The following is a 25,932-nucleotide window of genomic DNA, read 5'->3' as shown; positions in this document are numbered from 1 at the left end:
GGGGAGATCGCCCATATATACCCGTCGCATTTTTTAGTGGCTCCATCAAGTGCCTTGATATCGTAGAACCCTATCATCCAGAAAGGGTTCTTAGACAGTTTGGTCGTATTCAGACCATCCCTCGAGCGCCACTAGCCCCTACGCGAGCCAACAGAGGTTCCACAGCAGGCTCGTACCGGATACATTACTCCTATATGGATCAGCTTTGGGAGAGGTGGGAGGACCACGTGCTGAGCCAGGCGAGCAGGAGCCACCCAGTTACCCGGCCATCAGACAGCGTACCGGGATACATGGAGTGGTATCTCCGTATCACGCACGTTGCAGTTCAGCCTCCTCATCTGCACTCGAGTACTCATTCTGGAGCTAGGGGAGGTCATGATGATGCTGACATGCACCGGCGGCGTAATGCAGCTGCACTCGGTATCAGTACCGACATTGTACGGATGGGTCCCTCAGAGGCTACGTCACTAGGTGCCGGGCACCTATATGATGCTATTTCTCAGATGCATCAGGTACTTCTGGGTGATGAGCCTGGCCCGAGTACAGCACCCTCTCATTCGGATCCAGGACCCTCTCATTCGGACGTACAGCAGTACACGCGTCGACGATGGCGTCATAGGGATTGATGATGGAGCCTTTGTAATCTTTGTAAAGCCTTTGATATTAATGAAAAATATATATTTTTGGTACATTTACGTGTAATCTTTGTAAAGCCTGGCCCGTTCTATTTTACACAAATATAACAGTGCACATAACAATCAATCTAACAATGCGAAGACAGATATTTTTTGATTTATATTGATGATGGAGTTTCACAGTACATGACTCTAAGAGGCCAAAAAAATTTACAACTTTCAAAAATTGTACATATATAAACAATCAATCTAACTCTACTGTCTTGCCTCCACCTCCCCCTGAGGAGATGGAGTCCCGTGGGGGGTTTGACCCTGAATCTGATACGACTGATGTTCTGCCTCCACCTCCCCCTGAGGTACCTCCAAATGTTGTTCCAATCAAAGCTGACCCTGGACAAAGTTCTCCTCCAAAAAAGGCAGCAAAGCCTAAGAGGGTGCCAGTGGCAAGACCTGGCCTTGCAAGGAGAGGGCAGCCGATTAACCTCTTAACCAAGAACATCACAGAGCCCTCTTTTCCAACAAATGTGTTAATCATCTGCTCAAGCTTGTCACCGTTAAGTTCTTGTACATCAGAAAGGTCTATTAGTTCCCCTGTTTGATTTGTTTGCTCCCACCAGCTCTTAAGTATGTTTCTGTTTACATCTGAAATCTCAACGGAAACAACAGTCGTCATATGTATTCCCAGCTGATGATGGAGTTTCACAGTACATGACTCTAAGAGCCCAAAAAAATTTACAACTTTCAAAAATTGTACATATATAAATAATCAATCTAACTCTACTGTCTCGCTAATTATAACATTAGGTGAGATGCTCTCTTTGAACTGTTGAATCCGTGCTTCATATGAATTTTTCCATCCGGTAGCACAAGGAAGATGATATTTTCGCCAGTTGGTCGCTACTGGCGGAACGGGATGTCCCGGCAACAAGAACACCTTCAAAATTAGAAATAAGAAAATATTAATAGCTACAAAATTATAAATAAGCAAAATTAAATAAGCAAAATTAAATATTCGCAAGTGTTGTGAACGTAGTACCTCAACAAAATGATTTCCATTTACGAATCCGATAGCGATATCTTTGCGGGATAGAAGAGGTACTGGCACAGAACGGAGAGGTAGGAAGGTCAGACATTGTTGCAACGAGAGATGGTATAGGACAACATTATAGCAGGATGCTATAAGATGACCCATGTCCGGCATAGTCATCCATCTGTCATATGGTGGACAATCATCATAATATGATAATGCATGAGTGATCTCAGCAATCGTCCCTTCCACACCATATAATGTGCGATAGTGGTCCGAATGACATTGCAACTCTTGCAATAAATCCTTCCTAACACGCACCCAGTCATCTTCTCCAAATCCCAGTAAGTCAGCTATTGCCCTAAATCCGCAATTCCCATCAGCTTTTACATCCTTGATATGCTGGATGTATGGTCTCAAGGTAGAAGGAATAGCATCAATATAGATAATGGGCGTATGTGACTGGGCTCTAGTACGAGAAACCTGCAAATAATATCAAATGATAGAAAATATGTAACAATGGCAGAAATATCCAAATAGTTATCCGTCTCAGCACATCCCGTACCGGCACGGCACGGCACGTCCCGACATGTCCCGTATCGGCACATCTCGGCACGGCACGTACCGACATGTCCCGTATCGGTACATCTCGGCACGGCACATCCCGTATCGGCACATCTCGGCACGGCACATCCCGTATCGGCACATCTCGGCACGGCACGTCCCGACATGTCCCGTATCGGCACATCTCGGCACGGCACGTCCCGACATGTCCCGTATCGGCACATCTCGGCACGGCACGTCCCGACATGTCCCGTATCGGCACATGACATACCGGCACGGCACGGACCGTCCCGTAGACGTTGTGATACCTATTGTAAGGAAATAAATATTTGGTACTTACCTTTTGCTTGGGCCGCCTCTTTTGAATCTGAGTAGATGGATTGCGGATGGTAACTTTCTCAACACCAGGTGAATAACTATCCTGTCCAGATAGAACCAACTCAAACGCAGACGGGTCACGTCGAGTAGACGTATCAACCTTCATTGAAGCGCGCCCACGTGAACCGGTCTTCCGTTTTGCAGGCTCTAAAAGAGGTGTACTATCTGGACTTGCAATCTCTCGTAACTTCTTGATCATCTGCAATTGAGAAGCCCCATCTAACTTCTTGAATCGTAGCGCAATCAAATCTAACTCTGCATCACAACTCAACTGAATTGGCTGCACGGGGGGGGTAGGCAGAATATCAAGTTTCCTCCAATGAGGATCTATGCAGTCGAGAGGAATGGGCCGACCTTCCACCCTGTACCGCGCAATCTGGTGAGCACATGGTATACCATGTGTGCGTCGAATAGCGCACCCACAATTTGAATCATCAAACCCAACTGAATTGGCTCGTTTCGATTGGGCGAGGACATGATTTAACGCACTTATAGATATGAAACCTCGCAACTCTTTGAATTCAGCTGGCTTGAAGTTGTGCTGCACTACCAATAAACTCTTCTCCAATGAGGCTTTAACGGAGCTGTGCTGCAACTCAATCAATCCATGTATTCTAGTCCAAGATGACTCGAAACTTCCTTGGCTTGATCCAAGCTGCTTTTTGAGCTTTGCATGTGCACTCTCGACCCTAGTAAACAAATGAAAGTTAGATATAACAATTGAGGCAAATTAAAATTAAATGAGTCTTTATTTGTGATACCTATTTGTCGTCACATTTCCGTAGTGCCTGCATGTATCCGTCCACGCCGCAACAAATCTTTCCTTGTATTTGCTCAGCCAAGTATCTGACACATACTGTAGTGCATCTGGATAGGTACCGAACTCTCTCTGCAGTGCACTCCAGCGATCATTATACTCGTCTTCCGTGGAGGACAGCACTAGTACATTCCAACTCATAATAAATTTATCCTATTTCTCCTTCAATTCGAAATTTTTTTTGCACTTGGCCAAAACATTCCTACTAATATGCCATCTACATAATAAATGTCTAGCAGTAGGAAATACTCTATGAATTGCATTCATCAAAGCCAAGTCTCTATCTGTAACAATCAACTCAGGCAAAACATCATCAGCTATGACACTGCGCAATCTCTCTAATGCCCAAGTATAGCTTTCTTCCCCCTCAGAATTTAAGTATACAAAAGCAACTGAAAATGTCATGTCAGTAGATGTCACCCCCACAATCTCTAAGAGCGGAAGACGATACCTATTCGTCTTGTACGTGCAATCCATTATCAACACACGGGGAAATGCACGGAACAAATCAATGCTGCCAGGGTGTGCCCAAAATAAGTCATGCACAACATCCGTATTAGTACAATTCCTATGCCACTCAATATATTTAGCCTCTGATAATTTACCTAATAGATGTTGCATTTCAGACCTCCCAGCTTTCTCTGCAACCTTAAACCGTTGACGTACATTGTAGATAGTCTTGATAGTCGTAACATTGAGGGCATCTCTTTCCTTCAATGTGGATAATATGTCCTTTGGACGAACCAAACTCTTCGACATATCCACTAACAATTCCGTCTCCTGCTCAGATAATCTCCCTGCATATGAGTGCCCCTCCAGATTCTCTGCAGCGGGATGATTGTGCACTCCACATACGACCAGTAATATCCAATCATCCGCAGTATCCAATTTCTTTCCTCTTAATGCAAAAGGGCATCCACACTTCTTTGTCCCACAGGCAGTCTTTATTCGCTTTTCTTTTTTGGTTCGGTACGTCCCACCCCTCTCACAACCTAACGTAATTCTGGGTTTCTTAGAAATGGTACCTGCATCAGATGATTTGATTACAACAACAAAACCATTTCGCCTCCCAGCTTCACGACACCAATTACACAAGTCCTCTCTACTCTTGAAGATCTATACATTAAACAATTTATGTAAGTACACAGTTGTAAAAATAGCTCGCTAAACTAATACAAAATTGCACAATACATTATAATACCTCGTAAGTTGTAAATTCGCTTGTGTAATCCAGTACAAATTCTGATCCAATTATACTCGATTCGGTTGTAGCATAGCCCTACATATAAAATAATTTATCACCAAGAATTAATGAATCAGAGGATCTGTTCGGCACAAAATTCAGCACGGCACGCGATTTGGCACCAGAAGCCTTCTGTTCGGCTGCACAGTGCCGAACAGAAGGCTTCTGTTCGGCTGCACAGAGTCGGACAGAACCCTTCTGTTCGGCACTGTGCAGCCGAACAGAAGGCTTCTGTTCGGCACCGGGCAGCCGAACAGAAGGCTTCTGTTCGGTTGAGGGTTGCCGAACAGAAGGCTTCTGTTCGGCACTGTTCAGCCGAACAGAAGCCTTTTGTTCGGCGATCCAGTGCCGAACGGAGCACGAACCGTGAAAAAAAAAATTCGAAACAAGGTGGAACACGTACCTTTGCGGCCGATTCCTCGTCCCAAATCACTAGTTGCTTGTCCATGCTTCGAATGGGGCTTAAATCTCCTTCAAAGATCGCCTAAACGATGTAAATGGATCGAGGGGTTTAAGGGGGGTTTGAGGGGGGTTTTTTTTTTCTTTTCAAAACGAAACGGAGGAGGAGGAAGGGGGGGTGTATGAGAAAATTTCAAGGGCAATATGGTAATTACACTAAAGGTTAGTTTGGGTATTTTTTTTTTGGTTTTTGGGGGGTGTCCTGAGCAATAGGGGGGGTGTATATAGAACTACCCAAATTGAACCCTTCGCTGTCACAAGAGCTCCGGGCGACCCTCTGTCCCTTCTAGGAACAACTAAATGGAGGACAAAAGGTGACACTCGACTCATAAATGTGCAATGAGCATAAATTTTATAAAACATGTCAATAGTGTCATAGTCTTAGAAGTAGTCCGGTACGCAACTGTCTCAAAGAACACTGCACCACGAACAAGTCAAATTGAACATAAGCTCAAATAATTTCTATTACATCTAATATCAAGTAAGCTTTATCTTGAATAGTCTTGATCAAAGCTTAGATGAAGAAGATATGTTCAAAATTGTGAAGCTATACTAGTGTAGTCAAATCCTTGAACCGATGGTGAAACCATGCTGTATCAGTTAAACTAACATTGAAATGATGCTGTGTCTGTTCAACTAACTATGTGTTTAAAGCCAAATGATGATGGACTAAGTTTGTATTAGTTCAAATTTTGTCCGAATTTGACCCAAATTGGGTATACATTGTTCCGAATCTACAATGATTAGTGTGGAAAAGGTTCAAATGATGAAATTCATATTATTGGAAGGTTTTTTTCATCCAGAAGCTCCTCTAAGGTGAGGAAATTGTTCTAGAATACTTTTATTACAAGTTGTGCAAGTTTATAATCAATTTCTAGAGACATCTTAGAGTGTACCAATATAAGGGGCTCTAGAACGATACAGATACCCCCTTATATACTCAAAATTCACATCAATGAATGTTTTTTTTTTTTTAATCTCTTAAGTGCACGTTAATTCATGTTTCCTCTCAATTTTGTTTTTTTGCATGGTGGATTCTGTACATACTCTGATGGATTCTAGAGTGATCTTGGTGGATTTCAGGGACAATGATATCAGTTAGTTCTTGGAGTTATTGGCCATTTAATATGCTTCGGAATCACTTGAAATGGATTCTGGACCATGGGGAAGCCCTTTTGGTAGCAAGGTAAAGCGCTGCTAGTTATCCCTTAGTTCTTCTAATTTACTTTTTGCTTCTTTTCTTTTTCTTTTTAAGCTTCTGGTTGATCTATGTTGCAAAATTGGTTTTTACATTCTATGCTTCCACTATGTCGCTTTAATACTCAAGCTGGCTGTCATCGTACATCAGCTTTTCTAGTATCAGAGCCGGTTCTTTCATACTTTGGCTTTGGCTTTGTGATGCACACATTCTTTTTCTTAAAAAATTGAGTCCTAAGAAATTTAAATTTTTTTCTCATTTATTTCCAAAAAAATGTAATAAAAACTGTTCTTAAGTTTTTAATATTTCAAGTTTCTAGTTTCTTTAAAACTTTTGGTTATTTTAAAAATTATTTTTCTTTCAAAGTCCGAATTATTTTTGAACTTCTAATTAATGCAGGATTTTTGCTTGATTACTTTTCTATCACTCTTTTAAATAGGCCATGTTCGTGCACATATCGTGAAGTAGTCTCAATCAATGGCAAGTAGCCAACCATCTAATTCCTATTTGATGGCAAGCAATCCACTATATGGTCTCTAATTAATGGCAAAGTATGAATTAGGAATCTGCCTCTAGGACCTCCTTATTGGAGGGATGGTGAAGTTGCACTCATAAGTCCTTCCTTGCCAATAAATTAGATCGTTACCCATAATCTTGTCCATTAGATAGATTTATGGCATCTTAGCTAGATGGTGACTCCATAATAAGCCCTAGATCAAGCGGGAGCATTGAACAACTAACACCATTTGTTCTATTTCAATGGCATTTTTCTACTTGTCTATTTAAATCCAATGACAACCCTATCACTGTTGGTAACTGAATAACTAACATAGTTCTAGCCGTGTAAGGAGTTTTTCATAGCATACACAGTCGTGCATGCACCTCTACAATGGCCGAAAGTTTCTAGAAGCTTGACAACAACTCAATAAACCACATCAAGCATGAATCTAGATGATAATTCCAATTCTCGAGTTAAAGAGCATGCAGACCATGAGGTAGTTACAAACTACCATGTAGGACATTCTACCCCACTTACAGACACTCCCAATCCTATAACCAACTAATCCTAAGCCAACTAGAAGAGGACCAGTAGTTGGGAACTTTCCATGCTTGAATCATCACAATCCTATTAGAAACCAGCAACCAAAAGAAAAAAATACCATAGGCATCATGACAAGAATGTATGCTTGATCATAGATGACTTCTTTGGAGAATTAGAACTAGAGGCTTTCCAAGATTGGATAGCTTCAATTGATGACTATTTTGGTTGGCACCGTCTACCCGACAAAGAGCAAGTCCAATTCCTTCATGCTAATCTTACAGGCCTAGCTTGTATCTAATGATCTATCCTAGAAGACAATATGAACTCAATATAGCATGAGACCCATCGTAGCATGGGCCCAGATGAGGGAGAAGTTGGACGGCTACTATAATTAGACTAGTCCTAAAACCTTTAAGCATGATGTTTCAACTCAAGTAATGAACTAGATCAGTCCAAGAGTATTGAGAAGAATTCAACAAGCTCACACTTTGAGTTCTTTCAGTGAAACCCCAAACCAGTAGGTTGGCCAGTTTCCTAATAGACTTTATCATGAGATCCAAGATCAGATGGTGATACTACAAACGGAAAACCTGGAAGAAGGAATCAGGTGCCCAAAAGGGTTGAGTGCTTTAAGTCCAAAGCTTGTAGTTTGAATTTCCAAACCAAAGGGTCAAATCCGCGCCTACCACATGATGTACTAAAGCCAGCCAGTACAAACCTGAGCAAGCGCATATGATCTAAGCCTAATGGTAAAAGGTTGAAGACCCCAACTACTCATAGTGCTCCCAGATCAGGCATATAATATTTCAAGTGGAAAGGGTACAAAAACATGGCTGCATGGTTCCCTACAAGAACTTTGAACTAATCTTAGCCAGTTTGGGAAGAGCAAACCAAAATGCTTGAAGAAGATAATTCTACTGTTAAAGAACTCGAGAAGACACAGTAGGAAGAACCCATTATGGATGATGAGGAATAACATGGTTGTTGCTCCCTTATTCTTCATTTTGTCCCCACTACCCCTCAGTAGGAAGTAAAGGTTGATTGGAGGCTGAACAATATCTTTCGTTGTTGTGTTACTTGCTAGGATCGCTACATTGATGTCATCATCTATAGTGTCAGCAGCGAGAACACAGCAGCCTCCAAGGAGCTCATGGACAAGCTTAGGTTCAAAACTATCCTTCACCCTTCGTCCTATCAAGTTGCCTGGGTTAAGGACCAAACAATTCTAGGCAACCACAAGTGCCTTCTTCTCTTTGGATGGAACAAAGGGTATGAAGATGAAACTTGGTGTGATGTAATTCCCATGAAGGTTTGCCACCTCCTTCTGGGTCGGCATGGCTCTACGACCATGACGTTACTCGTCAAGATCTAAATATTATGCGCACCATCACTCTGAATGAGAAGAAGATCATGTTACTACTTAGATGCATTGAAGAGTTGAAGGAGAAGAAGATAGGATTAGAGCAGGAAAAGATAGCAGAACCTCATGTTTCCTCCATCATACAGCCTGAAAAGGAGAAACAGGAAGATAACTCTATGAAGCTAATTACAAAGCTAAGTGAAGCAGGCTAGGAGGCCTAGCGCGAGCTTTAAAGTGACATGATAGAAGATTAAACTATATAAGCAAGAAATTTAAACTAATCCTAGAAGTTTAAAAGAAGATATGAACTTTAAAAATATAAAGGTTAATAGATAACTAAGAAACTAAAGGCTATCCAGAGATTGATAGTGGTACTAGGTCCAATGGTTGTCGTGGTGTTACTCCTGCTATAATCTCAAAGAGAAATTGTAACAAGCAATTCATACTGCTGCTGTTGTTGTTGTATGCAAATACATCCTGGGAAAGAATTGAATCTCAAGTAATTAAGTGTTCTACAACAAGTGCTGATTTACGCCCCGTTCGATGCGACGTTCGCAGCGAAATTCGAACGGAACGTCGTTCATCGTATGAACGCGCCTCGGATCGTAGAATTCAAAAAATTTTCTGGATCCAAATCCAGAAAATCTTTGAACAAATTAGGGAGGGGAGATTAGGATCTGAGGAGGATTGATTAAGATTCATAAAACTGAAATGAAAATCAGAAGTTATAAATTTGAAGATTTTCTTTTCAAAAATTCTGCATGTGTAGAACACAGCAGCCTGATGATCTATTCTAGGTTCCTGTTTGAGCCGCACAATTATCCGGCCTCTACAGGTATCCACACGAGAATTTAATTATCTGAGAATAGGTCTTACCGGAGTGCTAGCTCCTTGCAAAGACCTCTTATGACTATCATAATATTGAAAGATAAAAATCTGCAACATACCTCTTTGAAGAAGAATGCTTTGTTCTTCAACCTTGCTCGCAATGGAGGAAGATGGGAGATGAAGCTTTAAGCATGGATCTTCCTTGCCTTGCTCCTGTGGATGAAGAGGAAGATGAGGTCCTCTTGCTGCCGTGGAGAAGGAAGGAAGAAGAGAGGGAGAGAGGCGTGGGGATCTAGGATTAAGAATTCAATGCACATGCCTCCCTTTTTATAGATTGGTTTAGGGCTTCTCCTAATCTTATTAGGAGTATGGGACTATAATCCACCCTTGAATTAATTCCAAGTGTCCAATCTTGGTGCTCATAGATGCATGACATATGTCCACTTAATCAATTGATTAATTTTCTAATCACATTAGGACTCCTAATCTTATCAGGAGAATTAATTGATTTGGGAGCATGCATCCTACGACGCCATGTAGACTTTAAAGTCTGCATAGTGTGAACATGACTTAAGTCATATTCATCCTACGACGACATGTGGTCTTTAAAATCCGCACAAACTTGGTTTAATCAAATTGACCCAATCATGAATCCAAATCAATTTGGGTCGAACCCAATTTAATTTGGCTCATTAAATCAGCTCAATTGCAATCCAATTGCAATCAATTCCACTTAATTCTTCTTCCATTAACTCACTAATAATTATGGATTAATTTAATCACCAATCATATTGATAATTGACTTCAATTGAGATTCTAAATCACAATTATGATAGTCTGACTAATTAAATCCTCTATGTGTGTGATCTCATATGTTCTATTCTGACCGATAGTGAGACATATTAAGATCTCCATCTCAATATCACTGAAACTTTTTTCAGTAGACTGAAACGATTTCAGTTCTACTCTTAGGGTTCACTGATCACCAAGTGAATGCCTTCGAGTTTCACAATCCACTAGTGACACCTAGCAGTATATGGTGGCAACCCAGCAGAATGGAATATATGAACCTCTAGGTGCAGTTAGCGTATGATACAGTCTCTCTATTATGGATCCAGACGTGACGGAGGTTATGGATATGTCGTCAAACCCCATCGTCCGTCATATGTCAAATTTATACAACTTCTAGTTTGAGATACGAAAATTTTTTTTCCAAAATACCTGGCCAGGAATTTATCGAACTCAGTCTTATAAATCACATAGGATCACTCCTAATCTATCAAGGTTGATAGATCCCATCTAGATGCAACCCTATTCCAAAATGAACCAACTGCAGCCAATCCGTACCACAAGGACCCGAATGGCTAGGGCCCAAGTTCACATGTTCGTCAAACTACAGCAACCTCACAGTGAATAGCTGAGGCATCGCAGGTCAAAGGACCAATCATACAACTACGACATAAGTAGTCACTGACGAGTGGATAGACATCCATGTGACTACTATCTTTGGTCACGTTCATTACAAGTACTCGCACAATCACTCCAGTGTCTCTACACCATGGACTCGAGACTCGTCTATCTGACTAAGTGATCTGTGCACTAATCTCAGCGGATCGATCACCGTCTCTCATGATGGATCCATCGATTAGGAGCATTTAGAAATTAATCCCTAATGACACATGTCTCAAATTCTCAACTCTTTTGAGAATATGTGTCATCATCTATTAATTTCTTGGACGATTCATGGACACATACAAACATAAATGAAAAATAAATTGCCCAATCTTATTTATTAATAAGTATCAAATTATAAATTTATGCCTCAGATTACAAATATGCGTCAGCCACATTGGCTTCTAGGGCATACTTCTAACAATCTCCCACTTGCACTAAAGCCAATCAGACATGTATCTCAGTCCCATCTTCTTAAGATGGACTTCCAACTTTCGCTGACTTAGCTGCTTAGTGAATGGGTCCGCCACGTTATCAGTGGAGTCTACTCTCTGCACCTCTACATACTTCTTTTCGAGGTAGTCGTGAATTAGATGAAATCGCCGCTCTATGTGCTTGAACTTTTGATGAGACCTCGGCTCCTTAGCCAGTGCTATAACGCCGTTATTGTTGCAGAAAAGGGTTATGATATCTGATGACATGACTCCTAGCTCTTCGACAAACTTCTTGTACCAGAACGCTTCATTCGCAGCATCAGATGTAGCAATGTACTCTGCTTCCATGATAGAATCTAGAATAATCAGTTGCTTGGAACTCTTCCAATTTACCAATCCTCCATTACATAAGAATACATATCCTGATGTAGACTTTCTATCATCAGGGTCAGTCATGAAGTCTGAATCAGTATATCCTTTTACTTTTAACTCTGTGCCTCCCCCAAAGATCAAAAACATATCCTTAGTCCTTCTTAAGTACTTAAGGATATTTTTCACAGCTATCCAGTGCTCTTCGCCTGGATTTGACTGATATCTGGTCGTGATACTCACAGCATGTGCTATATCAGGTCGAGTACATAACATGGCATACATGAAGCTCCCTATTGCCGATGCATAATTGATCCTACTCATGCGCTGAATCTCTTCAGATGTTTTGGGGCACATCTTCTTGGAGAGATTTATCCCATGCCTTAGGGGTAACAATCCCCTCTTAGAGTTTTCCATGTTGAACCTCTTCAGCACTTCCTCTATGTACATTTTCTGTGATAGGCAAGCATCCTATTAAATCTATCTCTATAGACCTTTCCCCAAACTATAAGATTCTTCACCTAGGTCTTTCATGGAGAACTTTTTAGACAACCATAACTTGACCGATGTGAGCATGGGAATATCATTCCCAATCAGAAGTATATCATCTACGTACAATACGAGGAATACTATAGCCCTCCCTCTGACCTATTTGTACACACATGGTTTCTCTTCGTTTTTGATGAAATTAAACGATTTGATCACATCATTGAAATGAGTGTTTCAATTCTGAGATGCTTGCTTTAGTCCATAAATGGATCTTTGCATCTTGCAGATCTTGTGATCACCATCACTGAAAGTGAAACCCTGAGGTTGTTCCATATAGATATCTTCCTCAAGATATCCATTAAGTAATGCAGTTTTCACATCCATCTGCCATATCTCATAATCATGATAAGCTGTAATGGCAAGCAACGTTCGAATGGACTTCAGCATGGCTACCGGTGAAAAGGTGTTGCCCAGTAGATACAACCCAAGAGGGGGGGTGAATTGGGTCCTTTTAAACTTTTAGACTACTTCTAAAACTTTTCAATTAATTATGCTAAGTTATATAGATGCACAGTGAAATTTAAACTTAGCAACAGTTTGATGTATAGAATGTGACTAGATTGAATATGCTTGCAACTAAAGGATGCGCGGATAAAAGTTAAGCAAGCAATTTATCTAAGTAAGTAAGTGAGTAAGTTAGACAATGACAAGAATCATTACAAACACAACAAACATATAGTGGTTCGGTGCACCCCAGCACCTACATCCACTCCCCAAGACCTCTTGGGAATTTCACTATAATCCTACAGATTACAGCCGGTTGTTTTACAAGCTCACAACCCAACTTGTTGTTTTACGAGCGCACAACGAACTCGGTCGGTTTTTCCAGGCTCACCGACTAGAACCACCCCGATTGTTTTCCCGGGATCACAATCGAACCCTTACACGTTGGTTTTATCCTAGGCTTACCAACAAACCTAACACCGTTGGTTTTCTCTTTGGCTCACCAACAAACCTTAAGCCCTTGATTCAATCCCTTGATTGAATCAAGTTACAAGATATTAAAATCAAAGTTTAAAACAAATCAAAGCTTCTTAAATAAGCAAATATAACAATATAAACAAAGAGAGTAAAGAGAAGCCCTCAAACGAGATTTGAAGATGAAGGAGCTTGGCTTCTTCTTTACTTGACCCTCTTCTGATTTGGCACGAAGTAGAGGATTTCCGAGGCAGCACACGGATGAAGAGGAAGCTTTGTGATTCACTTGGATGCTCTTCTTCTCTCTATTTTGCTTTGAATGGCCCTTTTGTGCTTATGGGAGATTTCCCTTGTAATCTCTTTGAAATCTCTTTTCTAAATGTTCTTTCCTACTTCCATAACTTCTCCCCTAGCTCTCCTCTTGTTTTTATAGCTTTTGATGGCATGGAAACAAGAATATAGCCGTTAGAGATAAAAATAGAGCCGTTGGACACAGTCTGCACTTCCTGACAATATTACCGTTGGGATCGGAGTCGACTCGCGCGATCAGGAGTCGACTCGTCTGTTGCAGGAGTCGACTCGTGCTTTACTGGGGACGACTCGGCCACTGTTCCAAATTTGAATTAAAGTGCATGCCTTGACTGGGAGTCGACTCGACTTAACCCGGAGTCGACTCGCCAACATCTGGAGCTGACTTGGCATCTTCGGAGTCGGCTCATCCCATGAATCCAGAGGACATACTTTCTGATTTTCTTCCTCGAGTCGACTCGGATTCTCTTGGAGTCGACTCGGCTCTCAGAGCCCAAAAACTGATCCTCTGCATTTTTGGGGTCGCGCTGCCTTGGAGTCGACTCGAACTGTCTTGGAGTCGACTCGCCTCTCAGAGACGAAAATACCGTCTTCTGTCTTTGGGTTGCGGTGTCTAGGAGTCGACTCGCATATTGCGGGAGTCGACTCGAATCTCAGAGTCAGTAAATTGGTCTTCTGTCTTTTTCCTTGTGTTCCTCTGAGAGTCGACTCTCACTTTCTTTGGAGTCGACTTGCCAACCATCGGAGTCGACTCGCGTTCCACTGGAGTCGACTCGAATCTCAGACCCAAAAACTGCTCTCAGACTTTTCTGCCTGTGACTCCTAGGAGTCGACTCGTACTACCCTGGAGTCGACTCGGTGAACATCGGAGTCGACTCGCGCTCTTCAGGAGTCGACTCGTTGACAGGTTCTGAGATGAATCTTTCTGTCCGGCTGTTTGTTGCTCCTTGGAGTCGACTCGGAACTGTAGGAGTCGACTCGAGTGCCTTTCCTTTGAATTTTTCTTAAAACTTGCTCTTCTAAATTGAAGCCTTTGAACTTGAATCTTGGGCCAATGAGGTGTGGCTTTCTTCTAACTTTTCTTGAGAGCTTTGGAGGCCTTCTTGAATTCTTCCAACTTGCTATGTTCCTTGCAAAATAAATAATCTTTCTTCTTGCAACACAAACATTAGTATTTATACTTCAAGGTTTTGTGATCATCAAAATCAATCTTTAAATCAATCTTTGGGTCATCAGTCTCCCCCTTTTTGATGATGACAAAACTTGGAGTATATGCAATATAAAATATATTGTGTTCTAGAAGTAATACATAGCTAAGTTGCATGAAGTAGAAAACATATATATTTAAAAACATACTTCATGATAATGCTTTAGATTTAATCAGCTTAACACAATCAACATATTTCAATTTAAGCTGAGTTGGTGTTCAATGCAAAACACAAAGCATTATGAGCATATACTTAGATATTTCTCCCCCTTTTTGACAACATCAAAAAGATAGTGAAACATTAAGCACAAAGATAAGAATACTCAAATATTTCTTTTTCTTATTGTACTCTGATTTGCATGTCAAATTATTGCAAGGATATGAATCATATAACTCAAGGCAATAATATTAGAATCAGATTAATGAGCATAGATCAGAGACAATTAAGATAATTTTAGAGAAGAACACATCGAATGTGATTTTAAGAAGTTTTCTAATTTGATACCACAGATAGTTTTCTAATCAAGTGTAGGTGGAATCTTTCTTAAGTTAATTCAAGAAGTACCACGAATGATATTCAAAGAAACACATGAGTGAAAATCTAACCTCTCTTTAATAAGTATGAAAGCTTGTTCATTTAAGACCTTTTGCCCAATCTGTTAAGTATTTTCTCAACATGAGAGCAATTTAATTGATTTTCAGAGTAAAAGATCAAAACTTATATATTTGAAAGACATATCATCATGTTGGATCATTAATTCTTAATGACTTCAAGGTTCTTTTATGATAATAAGAGTATTGGGGCACAAATGCTAAAATATGAATTCATGCAATTTATGATTCATCTCAGAGCTCCTTTAAAGACTTTCTTTTGTTCTTTTAGAAAATAAGCACAATTTGATACATAAAAAATATGAATTGGCACACAATTTAAGTTCTAAAGAGCAAGCCAATTAGGACTCATTAGTAAATTTCAAAATAGATTTTCTAAAAGATACTCAAGCAAATTCAACACGTTATTCTCCCCCTTTTTCATTAAATTAGAGGCTCTTAAGATCAACTATTTGAATTGCAATTTGGTTCATGATTGATGCATAAGATATACTAACCAAATAACAAGCTTCAAGGTGTATCGTAAAAATTTTCAGATTTAAATTTCAGATGATAAATATTGGAGAGCATTAGGATCACTTTTCATTTAGTATTCTTTCTCTCTCCTTTAGTTATGGATTTATGCGATTTAGCTTCAGATGATCTTTCCTTCTGAAATTTTCTTTCTCCCCCTTAATTGATCATTCCATTTAAGAGTTTAGAATTTGAAGATAATGTTCAATAAAATTGTCAATCTCAAAAATATATTTTCTATAAGTTTCAGCTTATTTTCATAAGACTTAAGGTTTGAGATAAGACAACCTTTATAGAACTCATCTCAAGGTATAAACTTATTATATAATTAAAGCAAGTGTGGCAATATAAGAAGGTTCATCAAAATCAATCCATAAAAATCAAGGTATGCTTCAAATTGAAGTAACTTTAGGATAAGATATCTAAAGCTCCCCCTCAAAAGATGCATACTTCTTTAATCATTCTTTTCTTTTGTTGAATTTCAGATTTTAATGTTAAACGTGAATAAACCTGAAACTTTATGATATCAAGAATGTAGAGTGATCTAGAATTATTCAAAATTTATAGTAATCACTCTTTCTAATCCTTTAAGAACATGTTACGCTTTCTCCTAATCTTAGAGAAAAATGTATAGAAATATTTATCAGAAAATGATTCATTTGAAGCTCAGTTTCTTTCAAAGGCATTTACATTTTCTTTCTTTTAGAATCATTCGAGTGAGCTGAAATATTTCTAGCTTTAAGATCATTCACTCTATATATATTCTGATGGAAGTCTTTAAGAATGTAGGAGAGAAAAAAAAAATATAGATGATCATTTATAGAACTCAATTTCTTAATCATAGTTTTTCATCAATGTATACATGAAGCACAATAAATCTTTTTAAAATCAAAATAAGATCATATATTTTAGAAATTTTTGTTTGCAATCAAGATCATCGAAAAAACACATCATTTGGACCAATATTAGTACACTTTAAAGATAAGAAATGATATGTTTCGGATGCGTATCGGAGCAATACCAAAATTAATTCTGTTTTTCTTACATTAAGATTTTATTTAGAAATCATATTGAGTTTAAGCTTTTATACAAAATCAGATTCTGAATTTTCATAAGAATTTCCAAGAAGGCTCTCAAAATTTGAGATATGTATCTTCTACTTTGTAGCTCATCTTAAATCATTATGATTGAAGACACATATTTCAATAACATTAGAGCACTTTCAGAATCTTCGTATTTAATGTTGAGTTTTGGTACGAATTAGAACATTATATACCAAATTTAGGCAAGTTGAAGGATAGAACAAAATCAATTTATTTTCTCTAAATAGAGATATCCTTCTCTTCTCCTTTTTACAAATTTATTCAACTTTCAGATTTTAGAGATGATTGTGAACGACAAATCTGAAATTTTTTTTCAATAATAAAATAAAATAACTTCATATAGTATTTCAAACATTCAATCAGATTATCCAATCATGGAACATTACAAAATATTGAGAATCCATAATTCAGAACATCATGCCATATGCAAAATATATCATGTGTTAAGTCATGCATTAAAATATTAAGAAAAAGAATGTCAAGGATCAAAATCAATTCTTTTCAAATAAACTCCCCCTATTTAAATATAATTTTGCACTGATTTCATCCTTAAAGTGTGTTTTCAAGTGATTAAAAATTTGACTTGATTCTTCTTATATACTTTCATTTACTTTGTCTTTCATTTTTAACTTTCCTATGTTCTATACTCTACTTGCTCCCTATCCGGTGGAGTTGGGAAGGGGCACGAGGTACTACCACTAGCCTCCCTCTTGTGCCGTCCCTAATATGCCCTACACCGAATAGTTGGGTCAAATAGTGCCGGGTACTACCACTAGCCTCCCCATTGGCACCATCCATATGATGAGCAATATAGAAAGGTTAAACTATTTACTTTAAACTCTCCCTCTATTTAAGTGTAATTCATTACGGATTTTATCCCTTTCACAAGTCAAATATATTATGCTTGTTTTGCTTTTCCTTAAGATGAAGTATTTGCCTTTACTTAGATTTTACTTCTCTTGAATAATATCCATTTTCTTTTCTTTATCTCTCTCTCTTTTTGTTATTCTCAAGTAATTTACATGAAAGAGCAGAATAAAGAATTAATCTTATGTATCATATATATGTATATCATGCAAACAACATTTTCATTATGCTCATGGATTCATAACTTCTCACAAGTTATTTTACATCCAAAATTTTAAGCATATACTTGTGTATTTCATGGTTATGATATAGGCTAAGAAATCATTTAGTTTGGGCAAACCATGAAACAGTTTCTAAAAGTATAAGTCAGTCAATACACATATAGACATGATATCAAAAATTAATAATTAAAGAATTTAATCATGCCATCATAAGATTTAAGTTATTGACTTTGCTCAATTAATTTGTGAGAAAGGTATCTAAAATTACCTATTCATTATATATATATATTCTTCAAGCCAAACTAGATTTCTTACGTGTGAACTTTTGGCTGAAGAAGATCCTCTCTCTTGTTTGCATTTGAATGTTTGTTGTATCTTATGTGGAGGTGTCCTTCAAGTTGAAATCTCTCATTTTCTTGCTCAAGGATCCTGCATTATTAACAAAATTCTTTTCTTTCTTGAAAGAAAGTTATTAGTTTCTTCAAGATACAAAACATTCATATAGCATATTTCTTAACTAGGTAACTCAACCTAAGATATGATAATAATTGAATGTTGAGTCACTTTACTCAAGAGATTGCCTAAACATAAGCAAACATATGTCACTTGAACTAAAGAGATAGTTTCATTAACCAAGACTGTTCAAGGACAAGCATGTGAAGCAATAGGAAGATTCATCAAGGTCAAATTAATTTTTTATTTTCAACATCAATTTAGCTTAGATTCTATTTGCTTAAGATAATTATCAATAAGGCATGCTAGCTAAGTTTTGATCAAATTGCCTTAAACAATTGTTTCTATCAAAATTCAGATTATGATTCATTTGTTATCAATAAATTATGATTCATTAGAGTTAGATTGAAGTCTTGCATAAGGGCACATAATGATCACACAATCTGGTCTATTAGGTGTATGATGAAATAATTATTCTATCATGCTTTTGATGCTTGTTCCAAATCACATATTGCTTTATCATATTGGTAATGAGTGTTTTCAAATAAGGTGGTTATTTTACATAGATTTTTTTTAAATGAAATAACCACATAGACGTATATTCTACACATTCATTTGACAGAATATAAAGCTCATAAAGCAAGCAAATGATAATGGTGATCTTTACTTCTAATCATGCAAGAATTTCATCAAGATCTAATTCATCTTTTCTTGATTGAATCTTTTAGTAGTCACCAATTTTTCTTCATTAAGTGCATTTCTGAAAACTCAATTTGGTTCTAATTATTAACAAGTTTTCAGATTGTCATATGTAAAAGATTAAACATATCCATATATAATTTGATTTTAGTATCTTGATAATGAATCATTAGTCTCATAAAGAATAAACTGAATTGATATTTCTTTAACTAGAATCTTTTCATTGAATATTCTATATGCATTGCTTGATGAATGATATCCAAGGATAGAAATATCTTTATCAGATTTGGCATTATTTTCATAAGAATATATCAGGTATAACGTGTACGACTGAAAAATATGAAAGATATGCAGTAGTTCATTTTCTATTTTTCAGAAGATCAAATGGAGTTTTCATCAAAAATAGACCTAATAGAAACCATATATATGACAAGCAATGATGATAGCTTTTAAATGACTATCGTACAACATTGCCTTTTTCATTTCTTCAAGGATTCTAGTAACCCTATTTTACTTATGGTGTTCTTTGGTGCAGAAATAATTGTATTCAATATTATTTTCTGTGCACAACTTAATACAAAATTGGTTTTCAACACTATGCCATGATACTTCTTTTACTTTCATAGTTTGCAAACCTTTTTCATTTGATCCCTTTCACAAGATTTAGCAAATGCAGAAAATACTTTAATTTTGCTTGCCAAAAACAAATCCAATGTAAGCTTGTGAAAACTTAGTGATGGAAACAACATCTTTAGATTTAGAAATTGATTCTTGTTTGTTTCCTTAGTTAACATGCATAGTAAACTTTGACCTTGCAGAAGATATTCTAAGTAAACCAATGACAAGATCTTTTGAGATTAGGTCCATACTAGCATAAGTTAATTTTATATGCCAAAAAGAATTCTTTGATCATAGTATTTATAATGCATATATTCAAAGATATACCAAGTACACATTTTCATATCTATGATCAATGAACAATAATGCCATGGATAAAAACTCTCAGTCAAGCATATAGAGAATTCATTGAGTTATTCTTAGGAGAATTGATTTACCAAATTATCCATCTATAAGTAAAGCATAATCTAGAAAGATGGAGTGATTTGGATATATTTTCTTTTCATATCAGAAATATCACTTATATCACAAGAAAAGAATGATTAATACTTGCAAGATGTGTTTTAATCAACTAATAAAATAATTTCAGTATGAGAGGATGCAAGAATTACTAATTTCATTATTTCTTCCATTTTAGTCACTTTTCTTAAGTATATTTTAAGTTTCATTCTTTAATATATGTCTAGAGCACCCAATGTCCAATTTAACATCTTTTGTTGGAGCCTTGAGTGCTAGACACACCTGCAGAAAATATTTAGATTTTCAACTTTGGAACCCAAGCTCTTTTGGGTCCGTGCAGGTTAGCTATTATTGTTCCTTTTGGAACCCATATTTTCTTAATAGCTATTTTGTCCATCGGCTTGTAGATTTTAGGGCTACAAGAAGTGTATTTCTGCATCTTCTTATTAAATTTAACAAACATGGATTTAACATGAGTGGTAGATAACCCTTCAGTTTTCTGTTTTTGCCTTTTAGGTTTATCAAATTTGTAATGTACAGATTTAGGAACAGAAGAGATTTTGCATAACCTTTGTTCCTGTTTATCAACATTATAAGAATCTATTTTAAAATGATTAGAAACTGTTTTAACAAACATATTCTTGAAAGATTTTTGGGTGTACCAAGGTTGACATCCCAATCCAATATTATCAAATTCAGCTCTTTGATTATTTATAATTAGATTCAACTTTTCAGAGCTCAAAGTAGATCTTTCAACAACGGGTTTTAATGTGTCAACTTCTTTAGTTAATCTTTTGTTATCTTCTGAAAGCAATTCATTATTTTTCTTAAGTTTATCATGGCTTTCAGTGAGAAGTTGGTTTTTCTGATTTAGTTCTTGATTTTCTTTCCTCAAGTTCTTGTTCTTACAAACAAGTTTCTTATATTCTAAATACAAATCAGAAAAGGCATCGTGAAGTTCATCAAATGTAAAATTGCTTTCAGTTTCAGCATGTACCTCATGTGCCATGAAACATGAATTTGCCATATGATACTGCTCTTCTTCTACACATGATGTTTCAGATTTGTTAGGGCATTCATATTTAACTTCAAGCATATTCCATATTTCTTTAGCAGTTATGCAAGAAGATATGTAATTAAACTCATTCCTATCTAATGCACAATATAATAGGTTCATAGCCTTAGCATTTAGTTTAGCCAAATTTTTATCAAACATACTTTCAATTAATTTCGTGGGTGTGTGTAGGCCATTTGTTATGACATTCCATAGCTCATAGTTTTGTGATTGAGTAAAGATTTTCATTCTAGCTTTCCATTGAATATAGTTAGATCCATCAAACAGTGGAGGTCTGTTTGTGGACAGTCCCTCAGCAGGTAATACGTTATGTGGGGTTGTCATGATCTTTGGCTCTAGTTGGTTAAGACTACAAATAATATTTGAGCACCTGCTCTGATACCACTTGTTGCCCAGTAGATACAACCCAAGAGGGAGGGTGAATTGGGTCCTTTTAAACTTTTAGACTACTTCTAAAACTTTTTAATTAATTATGCTAAGTTATATAGATGCACAGTGAAATTTAAACTTAGCAACAGTTTGATGTATAGAATGTGACTAGATTGAATATGCTTGCAACTAAAGGATGCGCGGATAAAAGTTAAGCAAGCAATTTATCTAAGTAAGTAAGTGAGTAAGTTAGACAATGACAAGAATCATTACAAACACAACAAACATATAGTGGTTCGGTGCACCCCAGCACCTACATCCACTCCCCAAGACTTCTTGGGAATTTCACTATAATCCTACAGATTACAGCCGGTTGTTTTACAAGCTCACAACCCAACTTGTTGTTTTACGAGCGCACAACGAACTCGGTCGGTTTTTCCAGGCTCACCGACTAGAACCACCCTGATGACCCAAAGATTGATTCATAGATTGATTTTGATGATCACAAAACCTTGAAGTATAGATACTAATGTTTATGTTGCAAGGAGAAAGATATTTATTTTGCAAGGAACATAGCAAGTTGGAAGAACACAAGAAGGCCTCCAAAAGCTCTCAAGAAAAGTTAGAAGAAAGCTACAATTCATTGGCCCAAGTTTAAAGTTCAAAAGGTTCAAATTGGAGGAGTAAAATCAAAGGAAAAATTCGAAAGAATAGTCTTCGAGTCGACTCCAGTGGAACGCGAGTCGACTCCGATGGTTGGTAGGTCGACTCCAAAGAAAGCAAGAGTCGACTCTCAGCGGAACACAAAGAAAAAGTCAGAGAGCATTTTTGGGACTCTGAGATTCGAGTCGACTCCCGCATTGCACGAGTCGACTCCGAGACTCCGCGACCATCAACAGACAGAAAAACCAAGTTACTGCCTCTGAGATTCGAGTCGACTCCCAGACAGCTCGAGTCGACTCCAAGGCAGCGCTACACCAAGATGGCAGAAGGCTGTGTTTCGCAAACTGAGAGCCGAGTCGACTCCAAGGAAGTTCGGGTCGACTCCAAGACTGGACGAGCCAAAAGACAGAGGATCGGGAGTTCGGGCTCTGAGATTCGAGTCGACTCCCAGGACAGTCGAGTCGACTCGAGAGGACAAAATTCAAAATTGGATCCACGGACTTCAGTGGATGAGCCGACTCCGAAATTGCCAAGTCAGCTCCAGAAGTTGGCGAGTCGACTCCAGGTTAAGACGAGTCGACTCCCAGTCGAGGCAAGCACATTAATTCAAATTTGGAACAGTGGCCGAGTCGTCTCCGGTAAAACACGAAGCCGACTCCTGCAACAGGCGAGCCGACTCCTGATCGCGCGAGTCGACTCCAATCCCAACGGTAATATTGTCAGGAAATGCAGACTGTGTCCAACGGCTCTTTTTCTTGTCTCTAACGGCTATATTCTTGTTTTCACGCCATCTAAAGCTATAAAAACAAGAAGAGAGCTAGGGAAGAACTCATGGAAGTGGGAGAAAACATTTAGGGAAGAGATTCCAAGAAAAATCTCCCATAAGCACAATAAGGGCCATTCAAAGTGAAATAGAGAGAAGAAGAGCTTCCAAGTGTATCCCAAAGCTTCCTCTCCATCCGTGTGCTGCCGCGGTGATCCTCTACTTCGTGCCAAATCAGAAGAGGGTCAAGTAAAGAAGAAGTCGAGCTCCTCCATCTTCAAAACTCGTTTGAGGGCTTCTCTTTACTCTATTTGTTTATATTGTTATATTTGCTTGTTTAAGAAGCTTTGATTTGTTTTTATTCTTTGTTTTAATATCTTGTAACTTGATTCAATCAAGGGATTGAATCAAGGGGTTAAAGGTTTGTTGGTGAGCCAAAGGGAAAACCAACGGTGTAAGGTTTGTTGGTGAGCCAAAGGGAAAACCAACGGGGTTTAGGTTTGTTGGTGAGCCGAGGGTAAAACCAACGTGTAAGGGTTCGATTGTGATCCCGGAAAAACAATCGGGGGTGGTTCTAGTCGGTAAGCCTGGGAAAACCGACCGAGTTCGTTGTGACCTCGTAAAACAACAAGTTGGGTTGTGAGCTTGTAAAACAACCGGCTGTAATCAGTAGGATTATAGTGAAATTCCCAAGAAGTCTTGGGGAGTGGATGTAGGTGCTGGGGTGCACCGAACCACTATATGTTTGTTGTGTTTGTAATGCTTCTGCTTATTGTCTAACTAACACACTCACTTACTTAGATAAACTGCTTGCTTAACTCTTATCTAGACATCCTTTAGTTGCAAGCATATTTAATCAAGTCACATTCTATACATCAAACTGTTGCTAAGTTTAACTTTCACTGCGCATATATACAACTTAGCATAATTAATCAAAAAGTACTAGAAGTAGTTTAAAAGTTTTAAAAGACCCAATTCACCCCCCCTCTTGGGTTGTATCTACTGGGCAACAAGTGGTATCAGAGCAGGTGCTCAAATATTATTTGTAGTCTTAACCGACTAGAGCCAAAGATCATGACAACTCAAATAGATAGTTTTCTAGGAGAAGGACAATCAATTGATACACCTTCACTGTTTAATGGTATAAACTACCCACATTGGAAAATACGCATGCGCATTTTCATTCAATCACAAAACTATTATCTATGGAAAATCATAATAAATGACCTTCACACACTCTCTCATATTAATGAGAAGGACTTAGCACAATTAAATGCTAATGCTATGAACATATTATATTGTGCTATTCAAGAAATAAAGTTTAATGAAATTTCTGCATGCTTATCTGCTAAGGAGATCTGGGATACTTTAGAAAATATTTATGATAAATCTCAGATTAGCTCTCATATGCTTCAATTATATACTAACAATGAGACTGCAGAAAAGGGTGATGAATCTCCCTCAGTCGAGTTGACTCCAAGTAGCTCAGAGTCGACTCCCAAGTTAGTCGAGTCGACTCCAATAAGGTCCGAGTCGACTCCGAGGCAAATCAGCTTCCTAAAGACAAAGAAGAAGAGGAAGCAAGAAGAAAGGAAGAAAGAGGTAAAGCGCAAGAAAGCCTTGACCAAGAGAAAGTCAGACAAGGAATTGAAAGTTAGGAGCAACAATGAACTACAAGAGGTAACTAACTTATGTCTTATGGTACAAGAAGATAAAGTAGAATCTGAATCTAATCTTACACCAAATGACTTTCATGAAAAATATTCTTATGATGAACTTTTAAATGCTTTTCATGATTTGTATAGTGAATGTAGAAAATTAGCTAGGAAAAACAAAAATCTTAAAAAGCTAAATTTGGAAATTTCAAAAGAAAGAAATTCTATTACTGAAATACAAGACAAACTAAATTCTGAAAATAAAAGTTTAAGGTCATTTTCAGAAGAATTGATTCAGAAAAATCATAGCTTAATTAAAGAAAATCAAAACTTAAGTAAAGAAATTAATCAATTAAAATCTTTTATTAACAAATTCACCATAAGTTCAGAACGATTAAAAATGATGTTTGAAAGCCAATATGTTGCTTGTGATAAATCAAAACTTGGCTTGATTCCTTTACTTAACAATAAACCTCTAGAGAAAAAGGTTATCAATTCATCAAGCAAACCATTAAATAAGATAAGTTATTTGAAAAATGAAAAGGATGGGAATAACAACTTTACCTATCGTTCTAGTATAATTAAATCAAATGGTAAAGTTATTACTATTAAACAGATATGGGTTCCAAAAGGAACCATATGTCCTAACTCTCAAGGACTCAAACCAGCTTGGGTACCCAAAATGAGAAAATGAGGATGTACACATAGGTGTACCAAGATACCCATGGAACAAAAGAAACTTAAAATATACTTATGAAAAGTTATTAACAAAAATCAGTAATCCTTGCATCTCATCATTATTTTTGCTTAGTATTTGATATGAATTGCTAGTAGTGATCAATTTTGTGATATAGAAAATACTTTTGGAAATATGATCAAATCACTTCATAGTATACTTTACTCACTATTGGATAAGTTGCAAAATGATTAATTTATTAAGAATAATTCTATGAATTCTCTATATGCTTGATTGAGAGTTTTTTATCCATGGCATTATTGTTTATTGATCATAGATATGATAATGTGTACTTGGTGTGCTGTTGAATATATGCACTATGAATACCAAGATTAAA

This window comes from Phoenix dactylifera, chromosome 5, assembly GCF_009389715.1.
Source record: "Phoenix dactylifera cultivar Barhee BC4 chromosome 5, palm_55x_up_171113_PBpolish2nd_filt_p, whole genome shotgun sequence".
Classification (NCBI taxonomy): Eukaryota; Viridiplantae; Streptophyta; class Magnoliopsida; order Arecales; family Arecaceae; genus Phoenix; species Phoenix dactylifera.
This window is presented reverse-complemented; position numbering follows the sequence as displayed.